At 41.4% G+C, this 16,588-nt stretch overlaps 1 long non-coding RNA gene across 1 annotated transcript; it reads right to left on the bottom strand.

Annotated features, from left to right (window-relative positions):
- Positions 1 to 1,091: 1,091 nt before the first annotated feature.
- Positions 1,092 to 3,477, bottom strand: LOC136294912 (uncharacterized). Its single transcript, XR_010722519.1, has 4 exons — positions 3,414 to 3,477; positions 3,195 to 3,258; positions 2,855 to 2,972; positions 1,092 to 2,549 (listed from the first exon to the last, which is right to left on the bottom strand). It is a non-coding gene; the product is annotated as an uncharacterized lncRNA (long non-coding RNA).
- Between the last annotated feature and the right edge of the window lie 13,111 nt (positions 3,478 to 16,588).

The following is a 16,588-nucleotide window of genomic DNA, read 5'->3' as shown; positions in this document are numbered from 1 at the left end:
GTTCATACAAGCAGAGTCTCACTCTTCTAGGGCCAAATTCAGTTTTCACTAAGTCAACACAATATTTTAAATTTATTTCTATGGGAACTGATCAGCCTTCCTAGCACAAACTAAGTTTGGTATCACCTCATAGTATATACATTGTAAATTTTTGGAGATGTCATGCATTTGGGCAGTTTGAAAGGTGAAGCTAAAACAAACCAGATATAGTAGATGGAGTAAGAGCTTCCTACTCAAATTCCATTTAAATGATTTCACATGAGAACAGCCCAGCTCCAAATGATATCCAGGACATTTCAAAAAGTAAATGATACACAGTCAGATCTCGTATGACAGCATGAGAAAGAGGGGGGGTGGGGGGTAGGGGAAGGGAAGATAAAAAAGTTGTAAATGTTTTCAAGACTGTGGCTGTTGAAGATGTAAGAAACATTAGCTGTTAGCAGAGTCAGTTAGGAGCATTCTCTTTAGTGAGTAATATTTTCTGGATGTACTTCTCTGACGGAATTCTGCCTCTATGTCTCTCCAGGAAATATTGGATAGCTTATGAATCTACAAGGCAGCAGTAATTAATTGGAGACACTTAAAACCAAGAAATCCCTGGTGTGAGATAAGGGTTATTCAATTTTTTAAAAAAATCTTGGTAGGCTATACATCCCTCTTGGGTGATGACAATTATTCATGACACTACATTTTTGAAACTGAGAGCTTATATGAATATGTGAAAGTGCCACTAATCTCCTGAGACCAAACTCATAAGTGTAAATTGAAAAATAAACTACTATAGTGTGTAAAGAATGAGTGATGAAGCATTAGTGAAGTATTAGTGCAGAAGTATTTTCTGATTACTGACTACCATGAAAATTATTACTTAAATCACTATAGCTCCACTGAACCCAGTGAAATATGAAGATGTAAGGGTTCTGATTATGTCTTGGGGCATCATTTCTGGAACATTTTCTTTATGCATGACCCATTTTCAAATCCATATCCATTTTTATAGTGACAGTGATGAAAAGATAACTAACACAGAGATGAAAAGATTTCTGAAGCAAGAAGGATGTTATGTGGTACACATAATTTAGTTCCCATGGTCAGAGGAAGGAGGTATCTAATTATTAATGGCATTTTATGTTGGTAAAACAGATTTGTGACAGGCTGAAGGGGTCAGATTCCAGGACAAACAAACCCCATGAAAGTAGATTGGGTTACAAAAGTTTTAGTTGAGTCCAGGCTATCTTATATTGATGAAGCAATATAAAGTTGCTAGGTCTTTCTATCAGAGAAACAGGATTCTGCCTTATTATGGCAACATTTTTTTTTCATTCCTTAAATGCATTGAGGAAGTTACATTACAAGAGAGTAAACTCTGGGTAAACCTGAGCATATTTTATACACAAGGAGTATTAAGTTGCCTCTTGAGGAGGTCAAGTGACTCCACCTGAAGATGAAGGGAACTAAAGGTACTATATGTCTGCTTCTGACATAGGTCTCTGCACTTTCCTGTGACAGAGAAGGTCTTTCCTAGGCAGGCTGTGTGAGGCAATTGAATTAAGAGAGCCTGTGATCAGCTGGGCTTGTTTTTAAGTTTCCAAAACTTGTAAGGACAATATTTCTCTTGTTTCTCACCACATGCACACTAACAGGGCTGGGAGACCTCGTGACTGTTATGACAGCACAGTTTAAGAGAGGCATTTGTATTTGGAAAGACATGCTAAGTCCTCATCCTGTGAACTTCCTCAAGGGATTGTTTAGGAATAATGAACCAGAGCAAAACCAATTCAGAAAGGTATTTAACAGAAAAACACTGTCCAGTAGGACATAATGAACTGGACAAAGGAGTTTGAACTTCAACTTGAACATCTAGCTTAAAGATATTTACCTAGTGGCAAGGTTTTGTAATGTTTTCATTCCAAGGATAGTTAATCTGTAATGTAAATACTATCCATGTATTTGGGAAATAGCAGACCTGCTGAGAAGTGTGTATCCAGTAGTGAGTACAGTGTACTAGGCCTCCTCTATCTATTCTGCTTTACTCAGACTTAATTGTCAAGTAATGTTTTTTCAGAAGTAACATTTTTTTCTTTTACAAAGGTCTATAATTTTTAGCTGGTTTAGAAATTCTTGTACTGCCTCCTGAAGATTTTTGTAATTGTGACTTGTAAAACAGTAGAATCACAGCAGCATTGGTGCTACAGCCTGAAGTTGCTGTGGGCAGACATGTGCCAAACACAATGATATAATTCTGTGTAGTATTCAGTGGTAAAGGATCATTGGTTTGAAGGATGACATTTTATTATTTTCATCTATAAACCTTTCACAGTCAGGTTTGGAGTGTGCTAAGGGCATGTAAGTTTCCCCCAGAGCCTTCTCTTCTTCAGGTGAACTTCCCCAGTTCTCCCAGCCTGGCTCCAGAGCAGAGGGGCTCCAGCTCTGGGATCAACTTTGTGGCCTCCTTTGGACTCATTCCAACCAGTCCACATCCTTCTTGTGTTGAGATCAGACTTCAGGGGTTACAGCAATGACAACATGAGTGGTACCTCAGCTGGTGCCTGTGAAAAAAACACAACTGCAGTGGAGATTGTATTTTGAAGAGGAAAGAGTCAGTTGTAAGAGGTTATTTAAGAAAACAAAGCATAAATTATAACACCTACTTGCATGGTAAGGGAGAAATGTATTCAGTCATGCTATCATGGGTAAACAAAGCAAGGAGGTGAAAATAGTAGGAGAGTCTGGCTGACTAATGAGACCAACTAGCCTGTTCAGGAGCAATGAAGAGAGGTTTCAGAGCTGTTTATTTTCCTTTGCAACACCCAACATGCAGAGAGTGCAAATAATAATGATGAAAAATACAAACTGTGCTGCAAGATCTGTTCTTCATTTTTGTTGTTCTTCGTGTTTTCCGGGGCAGGAATATCTTGAACTTTCCTGGGTGCCTCAATTTCAGTTTCTGTGACAGCTTTTTAACTTCCCTTCTTAAAAAAAACAGTGACATCTCAGTAAATGGAGGTGAGCAAGACATAGGAGCGTTAAAATGAAAACACCAAAGCTGAAGAGCAGTATAATTATCCCATTTACAAAGGATTTCTAGGCAGTGGGTGAATAATAAAGGAGGATGCAAGTGTCACTGTATCAGATCTCACCCCGCCCACCCCACCTCCCCTTGGATTTCCATCTGCTTCAGATGTCTGGGTCACCTGGGCTTTCTGTGCAGGCTTACAGCTGCTGTGAGCATGGAGAGCTGATGGCCAGTATAGCTGCCTGTGAATGGGATGTCACTGCATGATTGTCCGCATTTAGGGAAAATCAAGTCATTAAAAACAAACAAACAAACAAACAAAACCCCCCCAAACACCCCCCCCCCCCCCCCCCCATGAGCCCTAAGTCGTCCTTAGAAGCTGCAAAGAAGGGAGCACCATGAACAAGCTGTAGAGTTAGAATACAAGACCCAGTCCCCCCTCCCCTCTGGCTTCATCCAAGGATTCTCTCTCCTTTGTTCTCCTATAGCTCTGGCATATCTAGGCCAGCACTAAGTACCAGGAAATGGAAACCAGTTGCTGAAAAGTGTTAAAGGAAAATCCTCACATTTAAAGCCTATGTTGATTTAACAGCAGAAAAAAGGAGGAACTTTTGGAAAACAAAAAAATAACTGCATTACTGGATAACTGGAGCTCAAGCTGGCTGCGTTATATAATAGCACTTCCCAGTGCAGCTGCCTTTCACCCTTTTACCCATTCCTCCGAACACAAGACACACAAATAGTTACCGCAACTTAAAAACTGTCTAGACCACACCTTTCTTAGAAACCTTAAAAAGGTGTGGTCTATTGTTCTCAGAATTACATCAGGTCTTGAACTTGAATCCACAAGTAGTTGGGACCTGCCAGTAACTACAGCAGAGAGAAGTTCAGAAATATAAGAAAAACTGCTGAATGCTTACCCTAAACCAAATTTGCTTTTTTGCTTTCTTTTTTTTCATATACTTATTTAGGCTGGAAAACACCTTTAAGGTCATTTTCAGGCTACTAAATAAGATTTGCATAAATGTTTGTTTGGAGAACTGGAAATAGGCGGGGAGAAAGTGTCTGGCATACCATCAGCTACTAATAGTATACAGAACATGTGTCTAAAAGGAAGGATTCCTAATGCTTCAGGCAAAGCCATAAAGGACAGGAAGGTGTTGGGGAGCTGGCAGGGTGCATGTGACTGGCAGTGGAATGCAGCCTCCCAAACACTGGTCACCAGGTCAGATCTGAGCAGGCAGGGTCAGACTTTACCACTGCCAACAAAGCTGGAATTCACCTGGCCACAAGATTGTTAGATGGACATTTGATAAGTTAAGGCTTATATTTAATTTCACCTGCTCTGGTGGAAGGTGTGATAAAGGGGGTGGAATGAGATTACCTTCAAGGTCCCTTCCAGGCTGACAGAGGCAGCCCATAGACATTAGTTAGCATTGTTTGGTTCATGTCTGCTTTCTGAGGTGCTTGTCAAATTAGGAAATGCACTGAAATAAGGTTGTCTTCCTAAAGCAACTTTTAAAAAGATTTAAAAGTAAAAAATACTAGTATATTCAAATTTTCTAAAGAGGAAAAAATCCCCAAGTAGTCTGCATAAGTTATTGCAGTGCTAGTTTTATCAGTAGATTTGCAATAAATCCATGAGCTTATATATAGAAACAGAACTGTTTTAGCATTCTGTGAGGAAAAGGGTATTTTAGTCTGCTCATCCACTGAGGAGATAAAGCAGACTGTTATGGCAGCCTTGACAGCAACTCAGTTTTCCTGGATATGTTGAAAAAAAAGAGTTTTATATCTATTCCCCATATGGAAGTAGAACATGTGATGCAGCCTAAAGCTATTTCCTTTGAAAGCAGAGCTCTGAATTCCTGCAATAAAGCCATGAATGGAAAGGCCTGTTGTTAACTTCTCAGAACAAGGAACCTGGCACGGTTTAATCACAGCACATTTCACCAGATTAAATTTGCAGTTCTCCAGCAGTACCTGCAGTAGGATATAGAATAACCATACATTTTAATTTACCTGGGATTTTTTTTGCTGGGGACCTCTAAAAAGGGCTCTAGGTAGTTGTGAGTAGCTGGATAGTCCAGAGCCATGTGGGACATGCCAGCCCAAACAGACCCTGAGGCTGTGAGACTTTGAAACCTTATGGGGTGAGAAAGGACAGAGGTCTGGGGAAGAGTTTGAATCGAACAGTATTGGCTGAGTCCACTGGAATTTGTTGAGCAGAAGGGGATGGTGTGCCGGGCTGCCCTGGAGCTCTGCCAGCTACTCCAGGCACAGGGATTTTCCAGGCAGGGGCTTATGATTTCAAGTGCAGAATTCCTGTTTCCTTTCTGCTAGCATCCATTAAATCAATGTGTAAAGGTCAGGCTGGTGTGTTTAGAGCGGAGAAGACATCAGCTGACCTTTGTCTTCTCCAGAACTTTCATTTACAAGGTCCAGCTGAGAGGAACAGGCTTTAAGTCCCCTCATTGCAAGAATAGCTCTGCTGCTGCTTTTTCTTTATCCCTGTTTTCTCTGCAGGGGAGGAACTGCTCTCTGAAGCCTTTCCTCCTCCTCTCTGTCAGAGGCTGCTTGATGGGGAGACTGCAGCACGGGGGAATAGCTTTTCTTTGTGGAACAACCCTGCTGCGTGCTCCTTTGTCCCTGTCCCTGCCTCTCCATGGAAGACAGGCAGTGTGCGGACCACGTGCACCCGCTGGGCCAGGGGAACTCCCCTGCTGTTTTAACTGGTGAGCAGAGGGGAAAATATTCATCAGAGCAAACATTAAACCAGACTGGTGGAAAGTATGGCGATCATTACAGGTCACAACACGACCAAGAATCCTGGTTGCTACATGTTCTACTCAGAGCTTTGTGTTTGGTTAGAGTAATAGACATTCGTATTTAAATTGACGAAGAGACAATAACCAGAGGTATTTAGCATGAGCAGGTGTACATGTCAGGGCTTAAATTCACTGAAGGATGTGATCAAAGCAATTGCTGCCTCCCTTTTTTTTTGACCAGGAGCACTGTCTTACTATTAGTGGGGCACAGGTTTGCACAAGATGTTGTCCTGAGTAAGAGCAGAGGTAATCACTGACATCATGCAAAATAATGCTGCCATGAATGGATTTTTTTTAATTAACTGTCTTTAGGGGATAAGAATCCTGGCCATAACTTTGAAAGCATGTAAAAGTATTACACATAATCAAAATAAATCTGCTCAACCCCTGGAGCACAGCAGAGAGGAGCAAGAGTCAGGAACTCAGCCTGAGGAGATGGGTTGTGATAAATATTGTAGGATTAATTCGTGTTTTCTCTTTTTATAACACTTTATAAGCCTATGTAACAGTAGTCTGAGAGTTAGTTTGTGTGTTACTGTATAATATTCTTAAGCCTAAGGAATGCAGGGTTCCGAGAAGACATTCCTCTGCCGAGTAGCAGAGAATCACGCATCACCGAAAGAAAGGAGGGTGCCACCCATGGGTGATGGAGTTGAGCATGGCCATCATCGGCCATCGGCCGAGTGCTCAGCGCCCATATCCATCATCCCAATCTCGTCAAGGACATACATCTCAATGCCTGGTTCCAGCAAACCCAGACATAAGCTTATGTCTCCCCGGAAAAACTATTCACCGAATTCACATCCGGAAAAGAAACCAGACGAATATGAATCAAAGACCATACACACAAAGAACCGATGAAGTAATCGGTTGCACAAGCCTGGGGACTGTATAAAAATGGGCCCTGCACACTCCAAATTTGTGAACCAGAGGGGCATTCTGTGCCATAGGGGCAGGACCTTTGGTTCACCCAGTGCCGATTCCCAGGATCGGAACTGTATTTTGATTGTGGTTTTATCGGGGTTTTTCTATTTCTCAAAATCTTGATTTTTTAATGTTTTTAATAAATTTGTTATTAATATTTTTAATTCATGGGTTCGGCTTATCATTTATAACATGGGTCATTTTTAGAAAAGGATAATCCTCCTAAAGGGGAGATCCTCCCATCACCACTTCGGAGAGATCCTAAATATTGGATCCCCATAAATCAATCAGTAGTTCAACACTTCTATCAGAAACAAGTATTGCCACCAAGACTCGAGCTGGTTTTCTGCAGTGGGATATAGAATAACCACACATTTTAATTTACCTGTGACTTTTTTGGCTGGCTGAGGACCTCTAAAAATGGTTTCACATAGAAATTATAACTTTTGGAGCACCAATTCTTGTGATTATTTACAATGTGATTATTTGCTGCTGTTCAGTTTTTATTTAGAGTCTTACAGTACTTAATGGACGCGGGGAATTCAGTGGCAGGAGGTACAGTAAATATCTGTGAAACTCGGATTCCCACATGGCCCTGTGTCTTTGTCCAAGCAAAATGTCAATGTTTTTAAACTGATCCTAAGTGGGAATCCCTTGCTTGGCTGCCCTGATACCGGAGACATTATTCCCTTCTTGGGATCAGTTTGCAGTAGCTTGAGTCAAACCAGGTTCTTTGCTGCAGATGGGTGAGGACAGGCAGTGCTGCAGTGCCACTGCTGTCCCCAGGATAGTGGGGACTCTGTGTGTGTGTAAATTGGAGGGCAGACTGAAACCCCAAATTTCCCTTTAACGTTTCAATTTATACTTTCAGTTTTAGGAAAGAGGAATCAGTAAGAGGAGAGGAAGGGCAGTGGTGGTGACTCATGATTTCTATGCCTCATGCAGACACCACAGACATCCCACAGTGCTGTGAATCAGCTTAAACTGGCCCTTCTGAGACACTGACATCAGTCATCAGCCCTGCTTTGCTGTGCTGGGGTCCTTGCACTTTTGTAGATATTTGCATATATTATAGCATATATTTAATAATATAAGTAATTCTGTATTATGGTGAGACAGGGCACAGAGTGCCCAGAGAAGCTGTGGCTGCCCCATCCCTGGAAGTGTCCAAGGCCAGGTTGGACAGGGCTTGGAGCAACCTGGGATAGTGGAAGGTCTCCCTGCCCCTGGAAGGGGGGGTGGAAAGAGATGAGCTTTAAGGCCCCTTCCAACCCAAACCTTTCTGTAATTCCATGTTTCTATCATTATGTGGAACAGAGAAACAGGAGGGGAAAAAAAGTCAGTCAATTAAAAGTACTCAACAAGCTTTGGTGTAGTGTGAAAGTGGATAATAAAAGCTGTCCCAGCACACTAAACCTTCCCCCTATTTCTAATTGCATTTTACATATAATTTTTTCTTTCAGTATCCCTGTTCAAGAGTTTGCTTTAAATTAATGTGAAGTATGAATTCTGGAACCATAATTCACAGAAGTGGATTGAAGAGTTGTGTTTGTTTATCTTCTTCTCTGTGGAAGGGTTGAGAGGCCAGAGCCCAGGTGTGCTGAGGGGGAGAAAAGTAGTGCAGCTGAAGTTGGGCATATGGAAAAAAGGGAATGCACAAAGTGTATAAACATGTGGAGGGATAGGAAGGCACCTTGGAAATTATGCACACAGAGAAATATAAATATAACCCAAACTCTAACACTGGAGGTTGGTCATGCCAGCTGCAGCCTTGCTAAGGTTTCCATTAGACCAACATGTTTCCACCTGCTTCATTTTTGGGGAGAACTCCTGCACACCCTGTTGCTGCTTGAAGATAAGCTTAGAAAAGCTGAACAAAAATTCCTTTGCTGCTTCTTGAAAGCACTGCAGAAAAGTAGAATAAAACAGAATAAATATACACTTCTATTGTAAAAACCCTTCAGTTATGCTCCTTAAAATGCTAATGCAAAAAGTAGAAAACCAGCCGACAGAAAAGATAAAATTGGAACTGTGAATGGCCTCTTTGAGATCTGAGCCATAACCAGAGAAGGCTTATATTTTCTTTTCAAATTGTTCATTCACTACCTGGAAATGTTTATTTAAATCCTTTTTCCTGCAAACATCTAAAGGTATTCATTTCATACTTGTAAATGGTTATTAAGCTCAATAAATGTGAGATCATGGTCTAAGTTCTGCTGAGTTACTTCATGTTTAGTTTACTGAAGGTAGCATGTCTAGGGCTGTCTGGTTGCTATTGAGACAATTTATAAACCTCTCAATCATAGCATTTTTCAAAATAATTCAAATACAGCTGCTTTCAAATCTAGAGGTGGCAAGCTGACTGTGTGTTTTGTCGCAATTAAACAGACCTGGTGCTTCGTGGTTTAAAATCACTCCTCTAGTAAATGGTTTCTGATGTAATAGTCCAAATAATTTCTTATGTAGCTTTCCTGCAAGGACAGTGGGAACAGTACCCCCTGAATAACCAACCAGCTTTCAATGGATGCTTCCCAGATTGCTTTCTGCAGCCCTAGAGAAGGAACTCAGTTGTTTTCTGGAGGCAGGGTTTGCCAGAGAGGAGCTCCATCAGCTGCAAAGAGACTCCTTAAATTCTAATTGAATTCATTTTCCCCCTGAATATTTGCTTCTGTTGCTAAACAAGTGACAAACGTTACCATCTGTTCCAGAATGGTAAATGCCTGCCGGGTGATCCCTGTACCTCCTGGGAACACCCAGTAATCCATGCTTTCCTGAGGGACAGTGGGAAGGGGAAGGCGCGACTCCGTCAGTGGTGCAGCTGGGTGAAAAGGTCAGTGTGAATCGGGTGTGCGCATACTAATGATTTTGTGGAGATTAACGATATGCTAATGACCCAAATTCCGGGAGGTGTTCCTAATGCACACAGAGGGCATGCAGGTGCGCTGGGTATATGAGCTCAGCAGTACAACAGGAAATATAGATTCTAGAAGGAAACTCCCACCCAGGGTGAAAGCTACTTCGTATCAGATTCTACTTTTCAGAAAATAGGGAATACATTAAAGCGGAAAATCAAAAAGAACTGGGCAGTGTGGAAGACACAAAATACCCCGAGTAAGCTCAAGAGTGACGAGCCAAATCTTGTATGTGTACATGTGCTCCTGTTTCACATATAATCACTGAATCGATTGAGTTTTCCTGAGATAACAGAAGCTCCTTGGTGGTCGTTTATTCCCCATATGAATGTCCCGGGACGGATTATCCAGGTGCCTGTGACCTTGTGCTGAACGGGAGCAGGGGTTCTTCTGTCAGCTCAACAGCCCGAGTGCCCTCCTCCCTCCCTCCTTTTCCACACGGCAGGGTGGGGGCAGAGGGGAAAGAAATCCCTAAGGATTAAAGCAGTGTCAAAGCATTAACACTTAGTCGATGACAACTGTAAGGATTAATTCAAGCTGGTTAAATCCCTCTTAGCTAGAATAGGAACCAGCAACCATCTGGTGGAAAGAACAGTATGACAGGGCTAAAAGGAAATACTGTCCGAGTAGGCAAAGAGAAAAGAAAGTTTTCCACAGACTTTTGGGAATTGCTGTGTTTCCTAAGTGTCTGACCACAGCAAGCGACAGTTTTGATTGGAGTGGTTTGAATAAAGAGGGTGGGGAAATATTGTGTCTGCAGCTGAGGAAAAAAAATCAGATTTATAAGCTTTTACGTTTCTATAATAGCACATGACACTTGCAAAAAAAAAAAAAAAAAAAAGACTAGTCATGCATTCTGTGAAACAAATGTCAACCCATCCAATGTATTTTCCTGCTAAGGCTTGTTTGTTGCCAGCCTATGTTGTTCTCTAGCTTCAATGCTGAGAGCTCTTCACAGAGGCTTTACAGCTCCTCCCCTCCTGTGAGAGAGTTGATGTGGGGTTCCTGGATGTGGAATCACCAAGGCCAACCAGGAGTGACCCAAATGCGCATCTAAGGTCAGTATCACAGCTCTGGGGCTAGCAGAGCTGGCCTGGCCTACAAAGGCAAGCTGATCAGCCTGGGAAACTGTTCCAAGGTTACCCCTGCAGGAATTAAGAGTTTGTCTCTGGAGCAGATCAGACAATGTAAATTGGATTGGAGGTGAAGTCTCTCCTCCGTGATGTCACTCGCTAATGTTTATACTCAAAATAAGGTCTTGCTGCTGATGGGTTTAAGGCTTGGTTCAGTTCTTTTACTCTCCTTATGAGTAAAGGGATGTCTGAAGCCTTGTAGGATTTTAATTACTCTGTTTTCTGAGGTGCTGCTGTTGTCTGGTCCATAGTGGCACCTGGCTGGTTTTGGGTGATAGCTGGTAGCTGTGTCTGCAGGCTCATAGGCAGGGAACTTCCAAGGGGCAGGCAGCAAATGCATTTTTCATTCACTTTGATCTGTTAGTTGTTCCCTTTTTAAGTCTAGGAATTCTCTTTTGTCAGTCATGAAATGTAAAAGTGTTACGCAGTTTATGCTGCTGTTCCGCAACAGGGTTTACTAACTTCCTGATTACACAAAGCTTGTTTGTCTACTGAAAGTTTTCTTCCTGCTGCTCCCCAAATATAGCCAGGCAAAGGAATTTATAAATGCAGTATGTTGGCCTGTAATCTGATGTAGCAAATGGCTTTGCAAATATAAGCACTGATTTCTTTTGTTTGGGTTCTTGATAGAAAAACACCAAAGCACTGGTTCACACTCCTCTTTTGAAGGTGGCTATTTTTGGCAGAGTAAATATGAACACGGGAGCCCCAAGGCTTGCCTGGTACCTGAAATGAACCTTTTCCGTACAGGGAAGGAGGTAAAAAAGGTCAACAAGCTTTGAGCCTGTATTGATACAATAGAGAACCACTTCTTCTTTAGAAACAGTAGTTCTGTTCTTGAGCCCAGCCTTGCCTTCAGAATGCGGCTGGGATTGAAAAATGTTTTCAAAATACACAGTTTCATCACTGCTCAGGAGTTTCATGGGTTTTAAAGGATTGTTTTCTCTCTCAGGAGCCTAAAATAAAGATAAACTGGGAATTTTTGGATCCAGTTTTGAAATAAGAGGATCAAAGGACTCAAAATACCAACAAAGATAAAAGAGTTTGTTCACCAATGTCTGCTGATACTGAGGGCTCTGCTGAACCCTACAGTATCAAGCAGGAAGCATCTGTGTGTGCTTATCAGCTTTTTACAACACAAAATCACAGGTTTCTGGCATCTGCCCTATCAAAGATAAGGAGTAAGATGTTTTCACAACATCTGTGTGTCAGAATATTGGACATAGTCCAAAATCTGGAGTGACTTGTTTGTGTCTTTCAGCTCAGTTTATGGGCAGTTTGTGTGATAGCATTAAAACTGTGTGAGAGGTTGAAGCCATCCATCCCCTCTGGTTTTGGTTGTGATGAGAATCCATCAGTCTGGTCACTTGTTCTCACAAAACAGCTGTGCCCTTAGCATGGAGAATAAATAACAGCACTGAGTCATGGCAGGGAACCTGCAGGAGTCCTGAAGGAAAACAATGTCCTCACATCTGAGTCATGAGAATGCATCTTCACGAAACATCTTGATGAACCAGAACTCTACAGCAAGATTCACAGTAAGGGTTTACCAATCAGTACTAATTAATTCCCAGCTAATGGTGCTCCAAAAATAATAGCTCAAGGCACAACAACAAATACTGTTTAGTTTTTTATTGGATAAAAGCCCATTAAATTATTTTGTTTTTTAGATTTCACTCTGATTTTAGCCAGCAGAGGAATGCACATGTTGACTGCACATGCTGGCCACTCATTTGACTCTGACAGTGGCCAGAAGGGGATGGATGCTGAGGAAAAAGTAAAAATGGGGTGTGCAATCATACCTCTCCCTCTCCCTTTCTTCTCTCTGACTAATCCCATGTGATCCAGCCATATTTTTAGGCAGGGCTGATGGGATTTGTGACTTTTATAATTCCAACTGCAGCTCTTGCTAAGCATTTGTCCAGTTGTTCTGGAAGCTCATATAAGCTTTTTGATTATTAAAAATGGAAAAGACAGCAAATGGAGAGGACAACAAAAGTGCAGAACAACATCCATGTGAGGTTTGATTGGCCAGAACTCCACAGGCAAAACACAAAGGGAGACAGATTGTTGTAGCTTGTGGTTGACCTGTACAACTCTTCACCAAAGGATGTTGTAGATGCACAAAATTTACAGTACTTTGGAAGAGCTGAACAAGTGCTTTAGAAAGACCAACAGCCTTGGTTTTTCAGAACCCAACTTCTGCTAACTTCCCTTCCTCTTCCAGCACAAGAACTCGTGCATGAGAGGGATAGTTGATTTTTACTCACCTCCTCCAGGCTATTCAAGAACACATAACCTTCTAAAATATCCCCTGTAAGTCAAACCTTTCCTGTGCTGCAGGGTTTCCACTCAGTCAATCCCCATATGAAAGTTGGTCCATAGGTTTCATCATTGTCTTTGCTCTCTTTTAACCCTTCCACTTTGCATGTTTGGTGTTTCACCAGAGCTTCCCAGAGGACTCAGTATGAAGGATCCATGGATGTATGTAGTGGTATAATCTTCTTGCCTGTTTCATGCTGTATTGTAACAACTCCTGAGACACTACTTTTTGACATCTGCCAACCGCTGAGTTGATGATTTTAGGGAAGTCTTCATCTAAGCCCGGTTCTTGCTGTGCCTGTTTTCTTGAAGCTGTTCAAAATGTTGATTTAATAATTCCCAAACTAATGAACACTCTTTTCATTACAACTATTTACAAGATCATACTGGTATATGCATGCTGAATTTAATTAGCTCTAATCATTTGAGTGATTTCAATCTGCATCTTTAGGCATCTGAATATATTTTTTACATTTGGCCTGAAATGAGGGTTAAATGTCTTGTTGTGACAGTTTGGGGTCACTCCAATCATAGTTGTGTAACACAATATGTGAAACAGAGCCGTGACATCTGCACTTCCATATGCTTTGTAATGAAAATCAACAAGGTACCTTCAAGTACTGAAAACACCCTCATACACTTACAACTAATCATCAAAATCTGCAGCTGAAAAGCAGTATTAGCATTTTTTTTGTCTTTCTCTCACTATAGAATTGACCATAGTTCCTTTACTTCAAGGAACTGGGTCTCTTTTTTCCATTGCAAAATCTTTCTTAGTGGTCTCAGAGAAGGAACTTTTGCCTTTGGCAAGGTCTTCAGTCAAGGGTGCTGTTTGGTTTTCAGTGTTTGAAATGTGCCTTGAAAGAATGAGATGGAGGTGGACCCATGCCAGCAATCCCCAGGTGAGTGGTGGGAGTTATCAGGGATATGGAAAATAAGGTGCCTGAGGCATCAGGGCATTGTTAAGGGTGGAAAAGACCTTTAAGATCACCAAATCCAACCATCAGCCCAGCACCACCACCATGCCCACCACTAAACCTTGTCCTCAGGTGCCACAGCCACATGGTTTTTGAACAGCTCCAGGGATGGGGACTTCACCCCTGCCCTGGGCAGCCTGTGCCCACGTTTTACAACCCTTTCTGTGAAGAAAAGCATGAGAATTCTGTTGCTTAAGGAAAAGGAGACTGAAGAAGAACCTAAGTTTTCAGGGCAAAAAAACCTGTGGTAAGGGCAAAGATACTACCTTGTTTTCCCCGTCTATGGAATCTATAGTGCATTTCATGATAAAATGAGTTTGCAGCAGCTTTTCTGGGCAACTGCCATGTCTTCACCACAGAGGTCTGGAAAGAAAGGTTTGTTATTCCTGTTATGAGGTCAGGCAGCAGCTGGAGAGTCAGAAGTGCAGTAAGAACCTCATCACACCTGGAATACCCAAGTCTCCCAAGAAACGGAACCAGCACCCTGTTGGTGATCCTTGCAGTGGCAATGGTGGCTCCAGGACTGCTGCTGCTGCTGCTCCAGGAGAAGCTCTCACTGTCAAAGGGTGTTGATATGCCCTTCCTAGTGAAAAAGGAGCAAGTCTAAAATGTATTTGATACTGTGGCACCCTTCTGTGGGCTTTTGATAGTAAATGCCGGGTGAAACTGATCCAATTTTGAGTATGAGTGTTCTTTTCTGTATTCTTTCCCAGCTCTACCTGTAGCTGGCAAAAGTAGTCAAACACTGCTTTCCAAAAATATTTTGTAGAGAAAAAACCCAATATCTGGACTTACTGCGTGGAAAGAACATCATTCTTTTTTTCCACTTTATTCTTTGAATTATAATTCCTTTATTTCAAAAAGATCTAATTCCATGAACTTTTATTCTAAATGCAATTTATGGGTTGTTCTACAAATCTTGTGGCACTTTGTTCTTTACCAGCTTCATATTGTTAAACCCAGTAGCAAAATCTCTTGAGGAGCTGGAAAAAAAATTAGGGCAAGCCAGCCTGAATTAATTTCACTGTCTGGAGCAGAGTGTTCTTAAGGATGTAAATATCTAATGCTTAGAATATCTTTGAAATCTTCACAGTTTGTTAGCCTCTATTGGAATACTCTCATGGACAAGTTCTCAAGAATTTAATAAGGATGAAACAATTGAGCTTCTGTGAGAATCAAGGAGTTTAATGGAAAGTGATGTGCTTTTAAATGGGCTCTTAATGAACCCCTCTAATTCTGTGGCAGAGACTCACAGCAGAAAATGTGTGGAGCAAGTCTCACTTCCTGTTTGGCTGTAACAATGCACAAGCTCATGCACAGCTTAATTTGGTGTCTTGCTGCCTGGATGTAAAAATATAAATCTGACTACAACCTTTTCTGAAATGCATCCTGAAAAAAGGAAAATTCTGTAAGGATCTCTGCAAGTTCCACAGAGTTCTTCCTGGGATTCTTCTGGGGTTTGTGCAGCTGGGGTAGCCAGGAAGATATTTCTCAATGTGTAAGCGGCTGCATAGTGACCACAGTACTTGTGAGGAACCCCCTCTTTTTTATATACTTATTTTGCCTTTTAGTTTCTATAGTTGCTCTTATTTGGGAAAGCTGTGTCTTCCAGAGTTAGATGATCACAGATATCCAATACTGGATTCCCTTCTCCCATCCCAATTTTGCTTTTTGAGGTTTTACTTTTCTTTCTGTATAAGAATCAGCACCTGAGATTCAGTGGCAATAATTAGATGGTTTTATTTCCTGACAGTAGGACCTAAAACTAGAAAAATGGTGAGTTTTCCTATTCCTGCTGCCTAAACTTGTCTGAATTTGTCAGAGGGCACAGTTCAAATGGTTGGTTTGCAGAGGGTGGGACTGAACTGTGCCCTGTGTGTGGTGCTTCAGTTGGGGTAAACTTTGGTTCTACAGCTGCATTTGTTTCCTACACTTGTAGCATATGATGGACAATGCTCCTACTGCTTACAGGATGATGGTATTTGTTATCTAATGTGTATGTCAAGCACTTTGGAGAGCCAAAACATCACCTGCCTGCTACATCCAAGTGATACTCTTATGGCTGGTCATGAAATTGATTCAGATTTTGATCTTGTTCTTGGTGTGAGTCATTTACAGTTCTCCAGGCAGTCAACAGCATTAAAGAGCTATTACCAGAGTAAATTTTATTGGTACAACATCAGAATCAGGCTTTAGAATTTCTTCCTATATAGTGTGAGTCTGTATTTGATTTCCAAATTCCCATTATTGTAATTACTTGGAAATTCTAATATTGCCAAAAACACAGTGCTTCTGGCTTAAAGTATCTCAGTTAAAATGATTAAGGAATTAGAATTGGCCAGCTTTTGTCTGAGACAAAGTTCTGACAGTGCTACAGCTCCATTAAAGGCCGGTTGGCACATTCAGAACAGTGAGGTGTGTTTACTAAATATGTTTATTTTCCATAGTCATGTGGCTAAAATCTATCTTTGTTTTA

This window comes from Chamaea fasciata, unplaced genomic scaffold, assembly GCF_029207755.1.
Source record: "Chamaea fasciata isolate MVZ Bird 193981 ecotype frontalis unplaced genomic scaffold, bChaFas1.0.hap1 SCAF_10, whole genome shotgun sequence".
In the NCBI taxonomy this organism is placed as follows: Eukaryota; Metazoa; Chordata; class Aves; order Passeriformes; family Sylviidae; genus Chamaea; species Chamaea fasciata.
The sequence above is the reverse complement of the archived record's forward strand: the minus strand, read 5'-3'. Positions and strand labels throughout refer to the sequence as shown.